This window comes from Chamaea fasciata, unplaced genomic scaffold (genome assembly GCF_029207755.1).
Source record: "Chamaea fasciata isolate MVZ Bird 193981 ecotype frontalis unplaced genomic scaffold, bChaFas1.0.hap1 SCAF_3, whole genome shotgun sequence".
Lineage (NCBI taxonomy): Eukaryota > Metazoa > Chordata > Aves > Passeriformes > Sylviidae > Chamaea > Chamaea fasciata.
The window spans coordinates 103,835,166-103,857,278 of record NW_027094088.1 but is presented as its reverse complement, the minus strand read 5'-3'; positions in this window follow the sequence as shown (position 1 = coordinate 103,857,278).

Genomic DNA, 22,113 nt, shown 5'->3' with positions numbered 1-22,113 from the left:
TAGTGCATTGAAAAATGTTAGGGGAGTGATCTTATGGGAAATCATTGTAGTAACTACCTGCCCAGAATTGCCTCATAAAATTTCTTATGCATTTTAATACACATTATTTTGGACAGCCAGAAAGCCTGGGAGCTTTGGGAGGGTGCAAAAACATCCCATAAATATCACCCCCCCCCCCCCCCCCCCGCATAAATAGCAATCTTGACTCTTGACAGTTCACAGTTCCATAGCAGGAATATGTAGACAACAGGGTGAAGGATGAAAAAAATGTCACAAACAAAAAGGATGAAATCAATTCCTTGTATCATTTCAGTGAATTTTTTCTGGATTCCTGCAGCAGAACAGCAGACAGGATGAGCTATTCTCATTTTTTATTTCCAAGCAGTGTAAGGAGATGAAGCATAAAAGACAAAGAGCTCAAACACTATTTAAGAAAAGGACAAGATTTGCTGAGTCTTCCAATTCCCTTCCCATACCTGCTTTGAAGGTAAGAAAAAGGATAGTGTCAACAGAAAAATCATATCCTATAGGTTGACATGCTGTATTTCCAATGTTGTGTTGTGGACAGTTGTGCTTACAAGGATAGAGAAAAAAGATGTTTCATTAGTAGCAGGAATCCAGCAATTACCACAGCTCCTGCCCACACTGCAATCTGAAGATGAGTTCAATGGTCTCCACTTGTGTTTACCATTGGCCACCCCACCTGAGGTGCTCCCTGTTTGCTGCAGGCTCCTTGTCAAGTGCTGTGCAGGTCACGTTTCCTTGGCACATGTGGGGGTTTAACCCACACAGGAAAAGGGTGGTCACAATATGGATGTAACACTTTATTCGCAATATCACCCAAAACATTCAATATTGTTTTAATCTAAAGATTCTATCTAGCTAAAAGACTCAGAAGGAGATGATGGCCTGATTGCAGACTTCCTGCTTATACTTTTCTCTTGGGATTTGGTTCAGGCTCATTTCTCATTTTCATACAAGCTTGACTGTCAGTTTTTTATTTTTATAGAAATAGACTAATATAGCCAAGTAAAAAAATAATGAAGACATTGCTTACTGTAAATATAATTTAGAAAGAAAAATTGTCTGCTACAATTAAAAAAATATTCTTTTCAATGACAGATTTTGTAGACACAAATTTCAAACCACATTATTTGCTGGAAACATTTTTTTTTCAGTGGAAGTGATGACACAACTTTAAAATGTAACATCCTGAATAAAACATTGTAATACTCAAAAATAGCTACTAAGGGAGGAAAAAGACATATTAAAACATGTGGCCTTTTTTCCCCCCAATCTCAGCCTTATCCAGTCTTGAAAGATTTATAATTTGTTAATTCTATAAGGCAAAAGAACATTCTTCTACCCAGAAAAGTCAGTCAAATCCACTCCAGGCAATGATCACTGGATTAAAACATGTCGCTGAACCCTCTATAAATTTAACGCTTTTAGGACATTTCAATTACAGACCACAATACTGTGAATGTTGGAATGGACAGCTGGTCTTACCTTTGGGTTGCTGAAGACATAATTAAGTTAAAACCCTGGGAAAGATATTTCTTTGGCATCTGCCTGTTTAACAGGCAGTCTGCATTAATCAGCTTGTTCAAATGTATAAATACTGCTACGTAAAGAAATATATGCTATTGTATTGCATATTATTGCATATTATATATGCAACCTATATAGTTGGAGATTTTCAAACTGGAATATTATCTCCTCAAAATATTAACAGAAAGGTTGGTAACAGATATAGAGCCTTGATCCAACTCCAAACAAGTTGAATTTTTTCCTGGCTTTTACTGACTTTTATGGGAGTAAATCACAGTCCTAGGGTGGGTGGTTCCTCCAGCCTGCAGAGTGAGTCAAGTCATCCCGATTATACCTCACCATGCACTGAAGTTTTTCATCCACTGCTGCTTTCAAATTTCAGGTTTGGCTGAGCTGTGTAGTGGAAGGAGCAAAACAAAGGATGGGTTCTTCATAGACTGATACTTTTGTCTTCCAGCACAATTTGGAACATCCTAAGATGCTAAAATATAACAATTATGAGCAGAATGAATCAGTATTCAAGGGCAACACTGGCAGCTGGAAATCATTGAAATGAGTTAGTAGTTACCTATAGCCACTCCCATGTCATTTAGTCACCTTTATGGGTTAGAAACAGCACCAGAAACCCCCAAGCATCTCTTCAGCTGGCCTTTAGAAAATTACAAGTGGACTGGAACTGAACTGAGTGGTCTGCTTTCTGCACAGGGTTTGTTTTTTTCAAATGTGTGTAATATCTCTAGTCAAGACTAACAATATTTTGAGTGACTGAATATCATTGATGGTCCAAAAGAACAACCAGAGCAAGCAACAGTATCCTTCAGTACTCAGAAAATTTCTTTTCCCTTTGATGTTTCAGCACAGGTTAGCTGTTGTCCTTTACTGCCCAAGCTTGTTAAGGTACACTGAAATCACAGAGCTATAAAAATTACATAAGTTGAAAGCTGCATCCAATTTTTATTTCTTGTTTGCTGTAGAGTAACTGCATAACCTGTACTTCATAACATAGTAAAAGTACAATGTCTTTTTTCAGATCCACAAAAGTAGTAAACTTCCATAACACCTTTGAATTCCTGGAACAATACTGCACCTCTTTCAGCCCCTCATATACCTGATAGTACTTGAAAGACTGTGTCCAAACCTCTGCATACAGTTAAGCTCCAAGGAACAAATTTCAAGGTAAGATTTAACATACTGCACATTTATAAATATTGCCTGTCACCAAATTATCCTAATCTTTCCAGGGTTGGAAGACAGTCTAGGTTTTCTATAAGGTGGGTATTGAGATATAAACAGCTGCTGGCATCTACAGCTTGAGAACATTAAGTAAAGTACACAGACTTCTTTGTACTGTGCTTTAGCAGACATTTCTGTGATCCAGTGTCATTGCAACTAGTATCTTGAGCAAAAAAAAAGCACATGGAAAATCACATCATTAGTTAATATCTGGAAGACACCATACTTGATTTACTTTTTTGGTCTATATTCCTCCCTCTGTTTTTATTTTTCAGTTTTGACCCCACAATTGAACCCCACCCCCACTCCATTCCTCATAACCAGCTACCTTATACTGCTGGTTGTTCCTCAAATTTCTCTAGCAGCAATTTGAATTTGACCTCTCTGTATTTCTCACTATTAAGAGTGTTTTACCAAAGCCTGTAAATATTAAATAACATGGTGGATGTATTCAATATATGTTTTTGTTACTTTGTCTTTTGCCTTGGTGTTTCATAATCATTAGAAAATTGTTGTGAAGTATAGGACATCCAACTATGGAAATACAATGTAATTTTGTGAATTATTGTATTAATTTTCAGTGTCTCATGCTTTCATTCCACATTAAAATCTGACAAAAGCTTTAATATTGTAAATTAATATTTCACATTTCTGCGCACCATTTGAAATTTGGTTCAACATTTGAAAATATTTTTCTCTTTCATTGTGCCAGTACTCAGTGTACCATAAGAAAGAATCTGGTAGGCTTGGCTTCCCTGCATCAGGTAGTCAGCTTGCCAAATTATAAGGAAAATACTAAAAATATTCTGAATGTTGGTTTTACTAGTGTTCCAGAGTGCCTAGTACTAATTAAAGTTGATATCAGACTGTGCAGAATGTATTATATGCAAAGAATGACATTAAAGTGCAATGTGTTATCTAAAAATAGTATTTATTACATGTTACATTTCTGTGTGATGTTAAAAGCTGCAATGAAACAATTAATGAGATAAACTATTTGAAATAGCACTTTGAGGGCCATGCTATTAGGCAATATTTATCACAATAGTTTTTATTAAAATTATCAGACAATTTCCTCTCTGAAATCTCATCCAAAAACTTGGAACTTCAACTTTTCAAAACTTAAATACAGCTCTAATTTTTAGTATTTTTAATATAAGAGGTAGCAGACCTGTTATCATAATTCTTCCTCTACAAGTAATAGCAAAACTCATCATGATGAGCTTTATCTCTGTCTCTTGAAGGCTCCAAGGAGTGCCTTGTTTAGGGATGAATCAAATAAAATATGTGCAGAGCTTTACATCTACTCCATGTGGGGTCACAAGTGGGACCCATCCAAAGGATTTGTCCTTATTTCAGGTGGAAATTTATGTGAAGAAGAATCCACTTGAATAGCAATGCTTGGAAAATCATGTAATTTTTGCCTCTTTAGAAGAAACTCAGATGCAGGATATGAGGGTTGTCACACTTTCAACCCAGGCAACCTCTATGTCTTTCAGAAATATGACATGTACTAGGTATTAAGCTATGTTTGTATAGTTTAATTACAGTGGAAATCCATAATGGGAAAATATTTTTATGATGCATTTATACAATGTTCAGTAGATGAGGAAAAGAGCAATTTTGTAGTGCTGATTAGAATGTGAGCTTCTGAATAAAAATGAAGTTTCTGGTTTGGTTTTCTTGAGAAGAAGCTCTGGTGTCTGCAAGCTTTTTCCCTTTATGTTTCAAAACACAATTCAGAACAGAATTATAACAGAAGACAATATATTCTGCTCTGACTCCAGTCACTGAGAAGGTTGGCACCTTCTCACACTTGGCACAGTTTGACACGGAGACCTCTCTTCAGGGTGTGGAGAGGAGTGGCATCTCCCCTGCTGATCCAACACACCTCTCCCAAGCACAGGTGAGGATGGGGTGAATTACTCACTCAGAAACCTCTTGCTGTTAGTTGTGCTTGCAGGCTACACAGTGACCTTCAGATGACACCTCACTACCAGTCATCTCCTTCCCTGACAAATCTAGGGCTCACACCAATTCCTAAGGCTCTGCTTTACTCTTACTGACAGTCTAAAATCCAAATTAGACCTGTAGAACTGTGCAGTATATTCCAGAAAATCAAAACAATTAGCAGAATTTCTCCTGGACAGTGTTTTGGAAACCTCTATCAAATTGGGTTGGGGTTTTTTTTTGGTGTTTTTTGGGGGGATTTTTTGTTTGTTTGTTTGTTTTTGTTTGTTTGTTTGTTTGTTTGTTTTTTACTTTGTTTTTGTTTTTGTTTTTTTGTTTTCTTTTGGTTTGAGTTTCTCTCTCTTTCTCCTGAGTGGCAGAGAGAGAAAACAACCCGAAGATCTCTTATCTTCAAATTTTTCGTTTCCTCTTTGGAAAATACGTAAAAAGTCATTAATGCAGTTAATACTGAATTAATTACACTAGATTTCATTATTATTTAAAATCCTCAAAAGGTTAATTTTTTTTCCAAAGTTTTTTTTAAAAATAAAAACTTAATGGCTTTGGAGTATTTTTCTTGTTTTTCACAATCAAACAGCTATTTAATATCTAGTAGAGATTAATCCCTACCAGAAAAATTGTTTCCAAAATCCACGTTAATTACCATATACCTACAAACATATGTGCAAATCTTACCCTTCAGTTTTCAGTGATGAAATCTGTTCTCCTGTAAAAAGTTGACAGTATGTCACAGTAACTGAAGGAAGAGCTGCTTGCCTAGAGATGTAAATACTCTCTTTGCTGAAAGTTCCTGGTAAGACAAGATTTTTTATGAAATAATCATGATTTTGTTCAAATTCCACTTGATCTTAGTTATCATGAGGATGCCACAGAAATTTTCTGGTGTTATGATGAATCCAACTTGAACTGTATGACAAAACATTTTTCTGAAAAACCAATGCCCTATACCGTTTCAAAATCAGTAGCTTATGTGTCAGACTTGTTGTAAAACCTCATAAGCATTGTTGTGTCTTTTGAATTGTATTATATGTTTAAAAGAAGGAAAAAAAAAAACAAAACTGTATAAAGTGAACCTGAAAAGTGGGTATGTGACCATAACAGGAAAAAAGACTATATTTTGCCGAAGAATGATCCCCTGTTTTGATTTCACAAATTTTGTGTAGCTCAAGCAAAAGTGTATTTGTTTTTTCCAGACATAATAAAGTTATTTTTTAAAATATTTGCTAAAATATTTACATGGACTCTTTTTCTCAACTGTATTAAGCTCATAGTATCGATAGATTTCAGTAATAGTGCTTTTCAAAAGAAAATAGACCATTATGTACAAGTTTCTCTCAGTTTAAAATTGTCATGCTTGCTATAACTCTGATCTATTGTCTGTTGGCCACTTACACAAATTATATTTTAAATTAATTTTCCCTAATTTCTTTTCTTTCATTCACTTTGACCTGGAATGAATGATTTTCCAACTTTTTCCCTCTAGCCCCAGTAATCTGGGTTGCCTTTAAAAAGATACAAAAAGCAAAACACACATAGTGGGAAATTGTTAATTCCTTTAGCGTTGACAAAATGAGTTGAACGAATGTTACTTTTTTACATCTCAGTCCTCTGTGGAGTTGAATTCTCTTAATTCCCCTTCAGTTTAATAGTTATGGCAGATGAAAGCAGGGGTTTTTACCTTAGTGGATAATAAGCAGGTTGATGTTGTGAGCAGAGGAGATTTCCCCTTCCTCTCCTGTGTGAGCCCTTAGTTACACATCTGCTTCCCCTTCCTCTAATCTCCAATCCTCTTTAAGGGTAGCTGAGGATTTCCATCACAAAGCTGAAAATGTTTATGTCCTGAAATCTTAGCTTTAGCTTCTGAGTTGCCAGTCATTGGGGACTGAAGCTTATGGCTGTTATTTTATTGACCTTAGGAGAAAATTTTGGGATTGTAATGACAAAAACAGATTAGTGGGAGGCTGCTAAAATGATGCCTATTGCTGATGATCACCATAATCTGTGCATCTCTAGCTACCACTGACTCTGCACCTGATGCAGGATTTCACAGTGATTTTAATCTGGTGTGTTTACCATTTTCGGCTTCAAACTTTCTGTGGAGAAAGTTCACTCGAAATAACTTTTTAACACTTGGACAACAATCAGACAACAATCAAAAGTACTTTTGAAACTATTGCATTTAAATATTTCAAAATGGAAAATAACAGTTTTCTCATTTTCACAGGCCTTTTGTTTCATAATTTCAGCTACTATTGGGTCATAATTAAAATAAACTGTTTAGAGATTATCAGAACAATAAAATCTTTCTACAGATTGGGTGGGACATTCTGAATACTGTTTCCAGTTGTGCTTTTTCACCCTAATTCTCCAAAGGAAAGTTTTTAATATCTCACTTTTGCCTGAAGGATGGCAATGTGGTTTCCTGAGTAGTTGTATCCTTTTTCAAGCTGGTTTCTAAGGTGGTTAGATTTGAAGATTCAGATTTGGTTTTGGTTATTTAGCTTGGAAGATTTCTAGAAGGAAAAAATTCTTCCCTGTTGTTTTGTCTGTCCTCAGTTTCTTTTGAGAGTGCCACTCTTGGACAAAAAGCTAATTGTTTCTATAAAATCATATCTTAGTTACTCCTTGACATCTAGGATTCTTCCTGGATATTAAGAACACAGGACAATTTTGCGTTGAATGCCACTGGCTTTCATTAACTTGAAATCCCCATGTCAGGATGAAGGGACAGATTTAAGAAGGCACTCTGCTCAGACAGCAAACGGTTTGCTCTGAATCCTCTAAGCCTTCTTCAATATGGGACCCAGGACTGGTTTTTCATTCCTTGTTCTTGGGAAAGATTTTTCATCCGTTTATGTGCATGGGGAAATTAGCCTGTCCTGAAAATAATTTTAGGCAAAGATTTGGTAGAATTTCTGTAATTCTTCCAGATAATGAAGCTGATATTTGTGGGTATTTTGTCAGCTTTCCTTCCTCACCAAGCTGTGCTGCCACAATCCAGTGCTGTCAGCTGTAAGCAACCCAACTGCTCTGGCCTTAGCAACTTCATCACAGAAAGAAAGAATGAGAGAAAACTGCCTCAAGTTACATCAGGGGAGGTTTACAATGGTCAAGCACTGAACAGGCTGCCCAGAGAAGAGGTTGAGTCACCATCCATGAAGGTATTTAAAAGATGTGCAGGCATGTCTCTTAGGCACATCTTAGTGGGGGTCTTGGCAGTGTTGGGTTTACAGGTGAGTAAATTGTCTCCAGAGTCCTTTTGAACTAAAATGATTTAATGCTTCCATGTGGCCAGGCTGTTGAACTGGGTGACTGCTGTAGGTCACTTCCAACTGAAATCATTCTGTTCCATTCCGTTCCATTCCATTCCATTCCATTCCATTCCATTCCATTCCATTCCATTCCATTCCATTCCATTCCATTCCATTCCATTCCATCCCATTCTTAGCCAATATCCCCAAAACTTCCAATGTTCAATTCAACACTGTTTTTTCTTTTCCTCTGCTCCTGGCTTCTGAAAAGTAGGTACAATCTGTTGAAGTAGGTGAAGATCTTCGTCTGAGTTTACACAGGATTTTCTTACCTCCCGTCTGGAATTCAGTAATGTGATATACCTGGGCCCTAAGCCATCTGTCCCGGTAATCTGCAACTAAATGCAGTAGCATAACCCACCAAGAAAAGCATTATAACTATCCCAGAATATCCTCTCCATCCACTGTCTTCCTCTAAGAAGGAAAAAAATGAGTTGAAGGTCTTTCCCCTTTCCTGTGTGATGATTGATGGCCCAGGCTTAGGATAGCTAAGGGCAAAATAGATCACAGCCCAGAGTTCAAAATTAGTGAGTCCATGCAAGTGCAGAATAGGACATTGTGGACTCACCAGTTTGCATCTGGAAGCAGTATAGCTGCATGTTCTTGGCACCATGCCCAAGATAATATACCCTGCCCTTTGTGTGTGAACGTGACTATTCTCCTTCCAGGCCTGATTTGGCAGCTAATCCAGAACCACCCTTCTGGTTCTGGGGTTAACACAGGAGGAGCAAATCTGTCTGCAGCTGGCAGCATGGACAGGCTTTCAAAAAATCTCTCTGGGACCAGGGTGGGAACCTGGGATGCAAAATCCCCTCCCCAGGCTTTCTACACAGAAGGTAACACTTGTCTGAGCAGAGGAAAAAACATTCCTTTCAAGACATTGGTCCAAGTTTCTGGAACTAATTCTCACAGGAAAAGAAATGTTGAAAACCCCCAACAGCTTGTGTTGTCCTGCCTATCACATGCCGTTGATCCTACCCACTTTTCCTCTGGATACATACAGCACATTTATCTCTCAGCTCTCCGACTCCTCCCCAAAACTGTTACCCAAAGGCAATGATGTGCATGGAGTATCTCCTCACCCTGAAGAGAGATAAACTGCATATGACAGCTATTAGTAACATGACATCATGTTCTTTAGAAAGGCATTGGGATATGAAGAGGAATAAGATTCTCCCTAGGACTGAATGGTATAGAAAGTGTCTGGTTTTTAGTGTAGTGTTTTAGGACACACAAAAATTGGGTTTGCCAAGCCTGCTTCCAGCCAGATTGACCTAAACACATTAAACTCTCAGATAAAAATATTGTTATGTTAGTTCATGCTCTGAGTTATTGATTAGAGTTTACACATCTTTGTGCCTTGTACTGTTCTGAACAGGCCATGCTAAACAAAAAGCAAATAATTGCAGGCAAATACTGACTTTCTGTTGGGAAGCACCTTTTTGAGTTTCAAAACTGCTGATGCATTTCACAGCAGGCTACTGACGACATGGGTGTAGCATTCTGGTGTTAAAAATACTTGAGGCTGCCCCTACTATTTCTTGCTCATTATCCATCATCTTAGCCAGATCAAGCTTCCCTTGAGGTATATAGAAATCGGAGCTTTGCCTGAGGTGAGGTCTTCAGAGCTATTCCTGTTGATCACATTTTTGGCAGGCAGAGAAGAGCTGGGTGAAAGTTCGAGGAGAAGGAAAAGTCTTATTTCAGACTTGGAGCCCGAATAAGATGAGCCAGTAGAGAACAAAACTGAATTTAAAAGCAAAAATTAAAGTTCCTTTGACTTCACATGCATTTTGGGCTTTGGATAACTGAAACACAGAACTGTACCTCAGCCAGGTGTATTCAAAAGATGTGTGAACTTTGTACAATGTTTGATGAAACTGGGCTGAATTTCATCCCTATAATGAAACATGGAAGCAGGTGAGTTCCATGTGTTTTGGAGATCTTCTCATAAATAGTTTGCATTGCTCTAATAGCAACAAATTTAGAAAACTGCTTTACCAGATGTACACAGAGAAAAGAAAAAAAGATGTAATACGAGGATCAGATAGAAAGCCTGAACACTGAGCTGACTGTCGAGCATTTCTGATCTTCTGAACTGAAACAGAGTTGCACAAGGCTGTGCCCAAGCTGAATGCTGACAAAATATAATGGATAGTTTCTGCATTAAAGAAACCCAGCTTCAAAAAGACAGAAAGAAAGAAAGAGGAAAAAAAGAGAAGAGAAGAGAAGAGAAGAGAAGAGAAGAGAAGAGAAGAGAAGAGAAGAGAAGAGAAGAGAAGAGAAGAGAAGAGAAGAGAAGAGAAGAGAAGAGAAGAGAAGAGAAGAGAAGAGAAGAGGAGGAGGGGAGGGGAGAAAAAAGAAAAAAGAAAAGAAAAGAAAAGAAAAGAAAAGAAAAGAAAAGAAAAGAAAAGAAAAGAAAAGAAAAGAAAAGAAAAGAAAAGAAAAGAAAAGAAAAGAAAAGAAAAGAAAAGAAAAGAAAAGAAAAGAAAAGAAAAGAAAGTGAGGTTCTGAGTAATTATTTTTGCAGAATTTTAACAACCAAACTCATAAGGGGTCACAGTGAAAGCAGTTGTAAAACGAGGTCCATTTCCTAAGAGTGTTTAAATGGCTCAGTCTCGAATGGCTCACAACAGCTGAATATCTGGGCCATGACTTTGATATTTTAATTAACAGCACTTTGTGCTGCAACCAGGTTTACCAAAAGAGACCTGGTGATTTGAACAAACACAGTAAGAGGTTTAATACTTCGCAGATCTTGGAGTTCATAGTTAGTGTTGGTATGTCATGCTTATTATGTTTGATAGGTTTTAGTGTGTAATGTGGGAAAAAGCCAAATCTCCTATTCATTTATTTATCGAGATAGATGAAAAAAAAATATTCCCAGAAGAAATTTTGGATTGATGTCTTTTGAATTTTCACTGCAAATAGAAAACAAACAAAAAAATTCCCCTCACTGAAACAAAACAAAATTAAACAAAAACTCCTTTGGGTAAACAGTGAGTGTTTCTATCCAGAAAATCCTGCACGCTTTGGAGACCTAAACCATACTGTTTGTATGACTCTCAGTTTCCTGACCAGAAAACATCTCATATGACAAAACATAATGCTTTATTTTGATGAGCTGACATAGTAAATTATGGAAATATCTAGGTGAAATTTTTTAAAGAATGATGACACTTTCTGAACTGGTAGTTTTATATGTCAATAAATATCACTATCTATGAGGATAGATATTTCCAATATAAATAAAATATGGATTCAGACACTTGGTTGCAGTTCATTCCAGAAAATTTAAATACTAACTGTGGTGCAAATGAATAATTCTAATCCCCTTCTACACTCAATAGAGAGATTAAACATCTCCAGGGGTCAATTCCAGGAATATAATGACTTTGAAGTGCTGTTCTGCTGTCAATGAAGCACACTAGATAAGGTAAGTCAGTAAGTCATGATCTTTCAATATGATTGCAAAATCAAAATAGCTCTATAAAAACTTTCCCCCATTAACTCAACATTCAGGTTTTCAGTACTAAAAACTTTAAAGCTAGACACTGACAGTTATTTTGCAGATGAAAAATATGCTTTTTTTTTTGGAAGTCTGTCATCAGAACATCAGTAATCAGACTAAATATATATATATATATTTAATACATTACTTACCCCAAAGAATTTATGAAGAGCTGCTTTAACATTGATGCCAACTCACAACAAGGATCTAATTCAATTCAAGGTCAGTGCAGGAACTATACACAAATGCTGTGTGTCCAAAATACAGGCTTTTGGGAAAATAGAGTCTTTCGGTAGAGCAGGCTATTATGATAAAGCAGGAGTAAGTCATGACTCATGGCTGCCATTGTGGGCAGCAAAAAATGTCTCTGCACTATTTTAAATCACTGTTCAATAGAGATTTCATCTTTACTGTAGGTATTGTTCATGAGAATTCTGATATTTTTGTGATTCACTTCACATTGAATCCATAGCCCTTTGTCACAGCTAAAATATTTGCAGAAAGAATGTGAACAGCCTGCAGGAGCATATTTTGAATAAATAGCAACCTTATGTAAAAAGAGCCAGATTCCTCTACTCTTATTTGCACTGGTGACCATCCAGAAAAAAAGCCTACTGAAAAGCTATACAGTGACTCCAGATCTACGCAGACACTACAGAGCAGAATTTAGCCCATTACCACAAATTAATGGCTAAATTATACTTATTTAGAGTGAAAAGACGCCAAGACCTACGTGACTAACACATATAAAATTTTCTAGTAACCTTAAAAGTAATTCTGCCTGATTATGGCAGGATTTGATTTTATGTCCATTCTCTGGAGGGTAGCTTCTCTGAGCCAGTCACCTTCTTGTAGCATTAACAATTTTGAAATTTTAGGTATGAGTAAAACCTTCTAATTTTGTGGTAAATTTATTCATGTGGTAACAAAGTTGCTGATGCCTTAACACATTTTGCAGAATATTAAGTGCAAAGGAATTGTGTACTGGTATTAAAAATAATTTGAAACTGTCCCTGATATTTGTTGCTCATTATCAGTACTCATTGCCAGTTCCTCATTCCTCAAAAAAAATTTAAATCCTACCTTGGGAGAATGAGGTAGAAAATATGTGCAATGACTGATGACATCATCTGTAAGTAATGACTATAAATCTTGAGTGAATTTGTAAGTACAAATGTGCAGCTTGGAAGGCGCCAGATTTCACGCCTGCATACTTAAAGCCTGCAAATTCATCTCATGAACTTGGGAACACCATTTTCAGCCAAAATGTGCTCAACTACACCTTGATGAAGCCATACCAGAAAAAAATTAAACTTCTACTAGAAAAAAAAAGTAATATTTTATAGAATAATAATTTATATTTTATTTCCAATTATTTAGTTATGTCAAAGGCTTCATTTAAATCTTCATCTAAGCAATGATTTAATATTTTGGAGAAATTTTAGAAATTAGCCTTATGATACAGCAGCAAGAATTTTCTTTGCATGTCAAAGTGCAGTATGAGTGAGTGTTAACAAAGCATTAATGCCATTTGGACGGGATAAGAGCAGCTAGTGTTTCCAAACCTCTTAAAAGTACATTCTAAACTATTATATTGCCAATTAAGGAGCAAGGTGGAAAATTCTTGTCTTTCTGTTGGCACAGAAAGAGTCTAAGTTGTTTTTTTCCTTATAACTTTAAAAAAATTAAAAGAAAATTTGAGCTTTACCTCAAAAGGTTTGTATTTCTTATTCAATTCTGTGTGCATTTAAAGAGGTGCCTCTTAAATAACTTGAACATCAGGGCAAAACAATGTCACCTGGGAGAAAATTAGCAGAAAACCTGGTCAAAAAGGGTTGGATGGTTCAAGGAATTGGTAATGAAATCCTTAGATTTTACCAGTCTACTTTGTTCCGATTCTTGTCCAGCTTTGGTCAAAGCCATTAAGCATTTCTACTGGAGCATTTCCACTGCAGCCAAGCAGCAGAGGGTCAAGTCCACTTCTGAGTCCCTCACTAAGCATGGGTGCAGTTTGGATTTAGGGAGAAAGCGGAGGTTTATCTCAGATTAATGCTGTCTAAAATCTCTCAAGTTGCATATATGGAATGAGTCTCTGACATCAATCTCAGTGATTTTTCTTTAGTGGACAGGTGCCCATGTTCCCAATGCTGTTCAACAAATTTCAATGATTTTTGAATGATCAGTTTTCAAAAAGTGCTTCAAAGGTCATGGAGATTCCTAAATTTTTGCTGAGCCTTCAGTCCATGACTTGCTTGTGGGCCAACAGGATTGCATAGAAGCTCTGGTGGACTAGTGACCAGTCCAAATTATTGTAGCACACTGCCCCTCCAGTTGTGGCATCCCCAGGATGTTCCCATGTTTACACGAGAAATTCCTCCTGTTTGAGATCTGACTTGGGAGTAAAGCTCAACTCAGGTTCTCTATTACAACTAAGTTTCTGTTCAGAGCTCAGATCCAGGAACAAGTGACTACTTTCTGGACGCCCAGGCCTTGCTACACCAAAATTCACTGAATTACAGAAAAAAACCCCAAAACATCTCCTTGAAGAAATTATAGATTCACAGTCACATCCCGAACCCACTAGCAAAGGGCATCACAGACTTCTTCTTGCGTATTCCCTCTTTCTGCCCTTGAAGAGAGGTGGAAGAGTCAGCATTTGTAGCTGTCTTTGTCTCCAAGTTGCTGACCCAGCTGGGTAACAGCCCACCAAACTGACCGACCGAACATTTGACTTTTCTCTCAATGACTTCCCTGATGTGACACAGCACCAAAGCACTTACACACTCACTAGAAATCTGTCAGTGGACTGCCATTTTTGGACCATATTTTGGTTTTGGGTATTTATGTTGATCTGTAGGCACCAACTCAAAATATTCTGTGGAACATTTAAAAGAGCTTATTCTTTTGCTGTGTGTGTTCAAACAATAGCTCAGAGTATACAGAGACATATTGAACGAGAAATTTTGGATCAATGATATAAAGCCATTCTATAGAAATCTGAATTAATTAATAAAGTCAATTAGGGTTCTAATTCCTACCTGCTCAAACTTAGAAATCAAGTATTCAAGTATATATTGCATGCATATTTCATTCCAGCGTGCAATTTGATTTTCTATAACAGATCTGCTTACAACTATTGTTTTCGGCTTTCAGTTTTTCAGCTACAGTCCTGTGCTGATGTATGACATAGAAAGTCCTGTTCTTGGTACAGAACTTTGAAAATTTACAGTTGGAACAAGTAGGAGAGAGAACATATATTAGGAGAGCACATGAATAAATTAATTCTGACAATGGAAGTCAGGAACAAACCAAGAAGGCATAAACACATTTATTTTGAAACTTAAATGAATATTTTCAACAATTATGAATAAAATAATTAACATCTTATACCACATCTTGTGTAACAAACAGTCAACATCCATGAATACTGGGTTACGGAAATTCATCCTAAAAAACATGCCACACTGTTTTAGTCATTCCATTATATTTTATGCCTTTGTGTTGGCCTTCCTCCCACTGTTAGTAATGTGGATCCAAGGAATAATCTCCAGGGAACCATGAGTTTGTTTGGAGGGAACTGTTTTTTTCCTCACATGTGGACTCTGAATGTTAAAACTCCAAACAATCCCTCACAGGACTTGTGAGTCTGAGCTAAAAAAGAATCGCAACAGCTCTTCTCAAGGGAAGAAGGTATTTCAGCTGAATGAGCAGCTTGAGGTAAGACTGACCCAGTTTTTCCCAGTTCCAGAAAATTATCATGAAAATGAACTCAGAAAGATGAATTTTGCCACCTCATCAGGACGATCACTCACTGACTAATTTTTCCAAAATGTAGAATACTATTTTTAGCTGTTTTCAGAAATATCTGATAGTTGTTGTGTTTCTTATTATCCTTGCTATTGACCTCATAGGGCATCCATAATATTTTCTTTAGTGATACCAGTGAGTCCTGCACAGTGAGCTACCTTCTCCATCTCTTGGTAGACATTATTAAATAAGGATAAACCCACTATCAACAATTGTATAGCGCAGGAAATGAGGCAGAAGTATTCAGGAAAAAAATAAATATTATTGTGTGGCCTTAGGACAATTTTCATCCAAACTTTTGGGAAATCCCACCAATGTACCTGAAGAAGAACCTCACAGGGCTCATAGAATTCAGGTTCTTTGGGTTAATTTTTCCCAGATAATTTTGAAATGACATCCTCTTTTAAAGCATTGCCAAAAGTACATTTTTTTAGCAGACAGTTAATGCACACCTGATTAATCACCCCTTATATCTGCTGTTTCACAGTTATTTCCACCAGAACATAAGCTACACTTTCTTTGCTAAAATATTTTTATTTCCACATATGATGGGTTTAAAAGAAATTAAAGTATTTCTATTTCTCAAGTTCTCACAAAACTAAAATATTATTTTTGCCTGGAAAATTTAATTTTAAGAAAAATACTTTTTTTCTGCACTTTATGAACATGCAAGCATAGCTATGAGAGAAATTGCCATCTTCTGTTTATATAACTAAAACCCTATTTTCATTGAATTACATTGTAGAAACATTGAATTAAACATTTTCTTTATTAATATCATTTATTGACTCAAATTATAAAATAAAAATGCAATAATAAAAACATATTTTAAATTATCCATTTCAATGTAATTTTATGCACTCACATTTAAGTGTTTCTGCAGGTTTGTGCATTCGGAACATTATTCTGGAAAGAGTTTGCATAGATTTTCCACTGCTCACTTGCAGCCACCAGCAGCCTGAACACACAGAAACAAAGAATCATTTTAGGTTGGAAAAGACCATCTCATATTTCAGAAGTCCATGTTGCATTTGCCACTTATTCCACTGAGAATACATATGTGGTCTACCGAGGTAAAAATGTCAGATTGCTACACATTACAACTCCAATGTGAAATGTTCTAAACACAGTTCTAGAGGAAAGAGAAAGTAGTTACCTTCTCTCCTTTAAATGGATTAACATATCCAATAAGCCCCTTTTCCCCCTCACATTTCCTTGGAACGTTCTACAGTACAGTGTGGTTCTAGCTGGCTGATGGGCAGCTGGCTGACAGCAGCATCACAAACTCCCCAGCTCTGGGTTTGGTTTGCAGCCTAGTGAGGTATGGGTTTATCCAGCCAAGCCTTGACATCACTGGAGCTACAGCAGGACAGAGCTGTTTATCCTGTCTCCCTTAGAGGAATGTCAATCAACCTGACAGTTTTGGACCATATATCTGAGCTCAGACTCCCTGTGGTGCTGAGCTCCCATGGACATGAGATGCCCAGCCCCTCTGAGACTTGGACCTTTAGACTGTGATGGCACAAAATCAGCATCAGTAAATAAATAATTTGTTATAAAAATATATGGGGAGGGGTTTTTATATACATTTTTGGGAACCACCTAAATTTTATTACTTGCTGTATCACAGTATACGTCACTATCCCAGCTCACTCTTATGACCTGCTTGTCAAACAGACATGTCATCTGAGGTTTTTGTCAAATGTCAATTTTCGCCATCTAAACTTTTATACAAAGCAAACTATTTGAAAGAGATCTATTACATGTTATGAAATTTTCAATGCCACACATGTGGTTGACTATCTACTGATATTGGCTTGAGATGGGTAAAGAAAGGACTGATGTGTAGATTCAACCTTGTATTTTAACCACCATGCTTCCACAGCTGGGACCAGCTCAGGCAAAGAAGGCAAGTCTTGAAGCAGTCTGACCATCCTGGAAGTTCAGGGTACTTGCAGAGAAGGTAGGACAACAAGATGCCAGATTCTGAAGAAATCTTTCCATTCAGGAAACTCATGGACAACAAAAGCTCTTGTAAAGGTATCATAAATGTATGGAAAATGGAGATCACCACACTTCCACAGTCCTGTCATCAAAGGATGTTCCAATAAAATAAGATGCCATTTTATTAATATTTATTAATACCTAGAGCCATTTCATTTTAAGTCTGAAACCTCCAAGTTTTGTCTTATTTCCATAACAGAATGACTTAAATTTAAGCCTTAAAAATGCAGTTTCAGCAAAAATATTCAGACGGCATAATACAAAATAATGTTTGAAACCTCAAGTGAAAGTTGCCTGACCAAATGTAAAAGATTTCTCTCTGTATCTTCCCCAAGCTCCTTATAGATTCAATGGAGCAAAAAAGATGGTTTAGTACAATTCATCTTAGGCATTTTAGACATTTACTTTAGGATAAACTGAGTTGCACTTCAGCAGGGTCTATTTCTCCCCAATGACTATGAGGGGCCTAAAGTGATAAACTCAGATGTGCATGTCTAGACTGGAGATGTTTAGAGTTAGGTGATTGAACCCCATTTGTTCAATCTGCTACAGTTAGCAAAGTAAAAAATTTATTTACCCCACATGTCACTGTTTTAGTGAGACTGGATAAAGCCAAACCTTGTATTATTTTTTGATCTATCTGCTTATGAACACTGTTGGAGACAAATGCTTGAAGAGATGGACCCTATGTCTGATACTTTGTTCCTCTGGTACTAATCTCAACATTGCAAATATAAAAGGTAAAAGGAAGGAAAAATAACTTAAACTTTGAAATCTAACAAAGTGGCCATCAAAAGAAAGGACTCTAGACTTAGAGCTAGAGAAAAGACAGGCTTACAAGATAAGGAAAAGCTAAACAATTTAGACTGAGCCTCCTATGACCCAGTTCAAATATTTCTTGTGGGTTACACAAAGCTGATCTACTGTGTACAACATAAAGCTTGAAGTTTAAAAGGTATGAGGAAAATGCAGTTAAAAGAGCTCATAAATGACCAAAGGTTTGCAAAGCACACTACAATCATAAAAAAGTAGGTTTTAGAAATGCAGTATTTCTAGTTATTATCTACAGTTGCTTGCCATAGCAAAAGGGATTATGCTCTCCTTAATGAGAGAGCATATCAAGTCTTTAAGAAACTTAATTTGAACTTGGAATGAGCCCAACACTTAGGTGACTGAATTTTTATATTGAAAGCTACAATGAAAGAGGAAACAATGAGAAATCAAATAATTTTATATGATATGCCAAGGACTTTGTAGAACATTAAGTGATCATGTAAATGTCACAGAGAGCTTGCATTGTCATAAGAAGACATAATTTATCCTTTTGTTTCTGAAGTATGAAGGATGGGAAAACTCATGTTTCATCCAGCAACTGTGTAGACTTTTTATATTGAAACACTGACCTCCCTTGTGCTCCTGGATCTATGTTGTGAAATTTTGTGTGACCAAGTAGAGCCACATTACGTTCTGTACTGAGGCCTGGGAAATACGAAAGGATTGTTGTTTCTGAAAACAGAAAAATGCTGTAAATTCTTTTATTCTGTTCAACAGAGCAAACACATTTTTAAACCTCCCTATAAAATGTTACTGCACAAATATTTTCACAAGTAACTCACACACCAGGTAAATAATTATAAGTCTTTGTCCAGTTTTAAATGGTTCACTCTTTCTTTTGAAGATAGAACATACGAAGCTCTATCTTACAATCCATTTAAGGGCTTTAGAGTAAAGAAAAATTTTGTACCCCCATGTGGAATAACTTCCATTTAGAAAAAAAAGCAAAGGCAGAGCACAGCCTGTGGTGTGTCCATTAGCACCAATTTCACTGGCAAAGACCTCTCCTGGAATTGAAATCCCATAACTAAACCTAGAGATCATCCATCCTTTTTAGGTGTTGTAGTCCATCTCATTTCTGACTGCCACATTTGGAAAGCAATTTGAAGCAAAACTTCTTCCACTACTACAATATTCTTTTCTGTAATGAGCTGTCTCTGTTTTGTGCCAGTAACAGCTCTGCTTTGTGGTCAGCTAACATACTATTCATAGCTACTATATATCCCTCCTGGGATCCATTTCTATATTCCCAGTCTTTCCACTGACAAAAGAATTTTAGGTGGACAAGGAGCACTAGATATGCCCTTGTTCCTAAAAGAAGCCTAACAAATGGTCAAAGCATTGCATTTAGCTTTTATGCACAAATATATAATACAGATTGAGGATTCGGTAAATAAAAAGGAGATAAAAATGCAGCACAGAACTTTTCTTAAAAACACTAAATATTCCTTCACATTATGGGTGTCCAAATATTTTAAGTTATTTTATGGTAAGAGCAGAAATATTTAGTGTACCAGCTGAGTGAAGCAAAGATAAAAAGAAAGAAAAGGCAGAAATCTGAGTTTATTCTGTGTAGACTTATTTTATTTGCATAAAAATGCTTTAAAATTTATATTGACAATTTTAAATTATAATTAGAACTGTATAAAAATCATATATAAGTCACAGTATAATTTAGATACTTAGGGAATCAAAACAGTGAAATGCCAGTTTAACAATTTCCCATGTCTCTCCCAATCTTTCATGACACAGTCTGAAGATTCACCCAAGTCCTGTCAGGCATAAAACTAGAAAGCCATAAATTAAGCCTATTTTATACAAACTCATGTTATTTAGACCTATATCTGCTTATTGTTTTGACTGCTATAGTTAAGACAGGATAACCTTTGTGAATTTCTTTAGCAAGAAATAATATATTAAAGTGAATTTTTCAGTAATATCTAAAGCCTTAAAATCGTCAAAGCCACTGCAGGCTGTACTGTGAAAAGTCTGCATACAAATGATGTACTTGCATTGAAAAGTAAACTACATGCTGGAACTTGGAGAAAATTTAACACTTATATTTAATTTTCAAAGAGAATGGAGTTACCTTTAACTGAAGTATAGGTTTGGTTTCCTCCAAAACAGTCTTGTTACTTGGAACTCAGGTGAACAAATCAGTGAGTGCTGTGAGACAGACATTTTGGTACACAAAAATATATAAATTGAAGTAAAAATAAGAAACCTGTTCCTTCAGCTTCAGAAAAAAACTTCAAAGTAAAGTAGAGTACTGATGACTAAGTTGTAGCATGCAGTAAATAAGAGCAAGGCCTTATTTTTATTAAATCAAAGGCTGATTTAACTGGCAAGCATTTCAGGCTCCTAATCCTCTCTACAGGCGCAGTTCTTCAGATATTTCTCCAAGTTAGGCAGCATCAACCGTTTGCCTTTCCCCCATTTGGATCTGAAAGTTGAGTGTTAATCTGTAACAAATTCCTATATTGCAGAAGGTTGACATGATTCTTTCATAAATCATAGAGATAGAGCTAAAAAAGGCAACAAAAAACCACAAACTATCTCTTATAGATTCAGAAGTAGGTGACCCCTTTTCCCTGTGGACCAGCTGGGTGGCTGCCAGCACACACTGTTGGTTGGGGATCTGCTCTGTCCCCTGAGGTAAGAAGAGTGCTGTGGAGAAAGAAGAAAAGTTTTATTAAAAAAAAAGGTAGCAAGCGCTCAAAAGTGCTCACAGTCTGTACTTGACTGAGGATGGTATCAGTACACAACATAAAAAGATTAATAATAATAATAATAATAATAATAATAATAATAATAATAATAATAATAGTAATAATAATAATTCATTAAAAGCAAGGAAGTTAATCTCTTTTCTGTGTCTGAATTAATCAGCCAAAATAGGAAACAAAACTGGCAGGACACTGGATGTTTGTGTTCCACTTCATGGGCCTCCCTAAACCAACACCAAGAGGACAAGGCTAACAATTTTGCTAATTAAAACAGTAATAACAGTTCAGATTTTGCATATTTAGCAGCTGAAGCTACTAATGTGGGATCTAGCCTGCAGAACCAAATATGAAGTTAATTAAATATCTAACAAATGTTTGTGAAGCTACAGAAAGAAAAGCATTCAGTGTTTCGTTTCCTTTATTATGTCTCCACCCCATGAATCTCTCCCAGGCCCATTTCCTTTTCTTCAATTTGAACAGCAACTTTCCCAAGGAACTTAGAGACCTGTTTTTCAAAGGATCTTAAGAGATTTGATCACTCAATCAAAGCTCGATTGCAAAGAGAAGTAAACAACTCATTTAGCACATTTTGTTTTACCTAAATCAGTTACTGATTAAAGATATGAAGTAGCTGATAATAGTAAAAACACATATGAATTATACCTTCTAAAATAAAAATTAAAAAAAAAAAAGAAAATATTTTTCATCACACTGCTTACTTCGGGAGATCTTTCTCTCCCTCTCATACCACAAAAGCCAAAACAGATTGCAGTTTTTGTCCAAGCTTGGCCAGACCTCCAACTGGAGACCAAACCAATATTTCTCTTGCACTTGTCCCAGGGACAGAGAGCAGCCTGTTTTCATTAATGAAGCCACTATTGAGATACCCCTGGGTAATCAAATGGAGGTCTGGTTATAATTACAGGCGAGACGCTGGGATGATTACTTGAATGTAGGAGCAAGGGTAGCAGTTGCAATGAAATCATCGCTGTGACAAGGGTTGGGAGTGCAGGTGCTTTTTGAGAATCGCCACTGGGTTCATGCTAACAGTGTTAGACCTGTCAGGAATCTGCCAGCTTCAGCCTACACAAACTCTTCACTTGCTTTTGCAATGTAGCTTGTAGTTTCTTTTAATATTAGAAGATGTAGAAACATGGAGAATGAC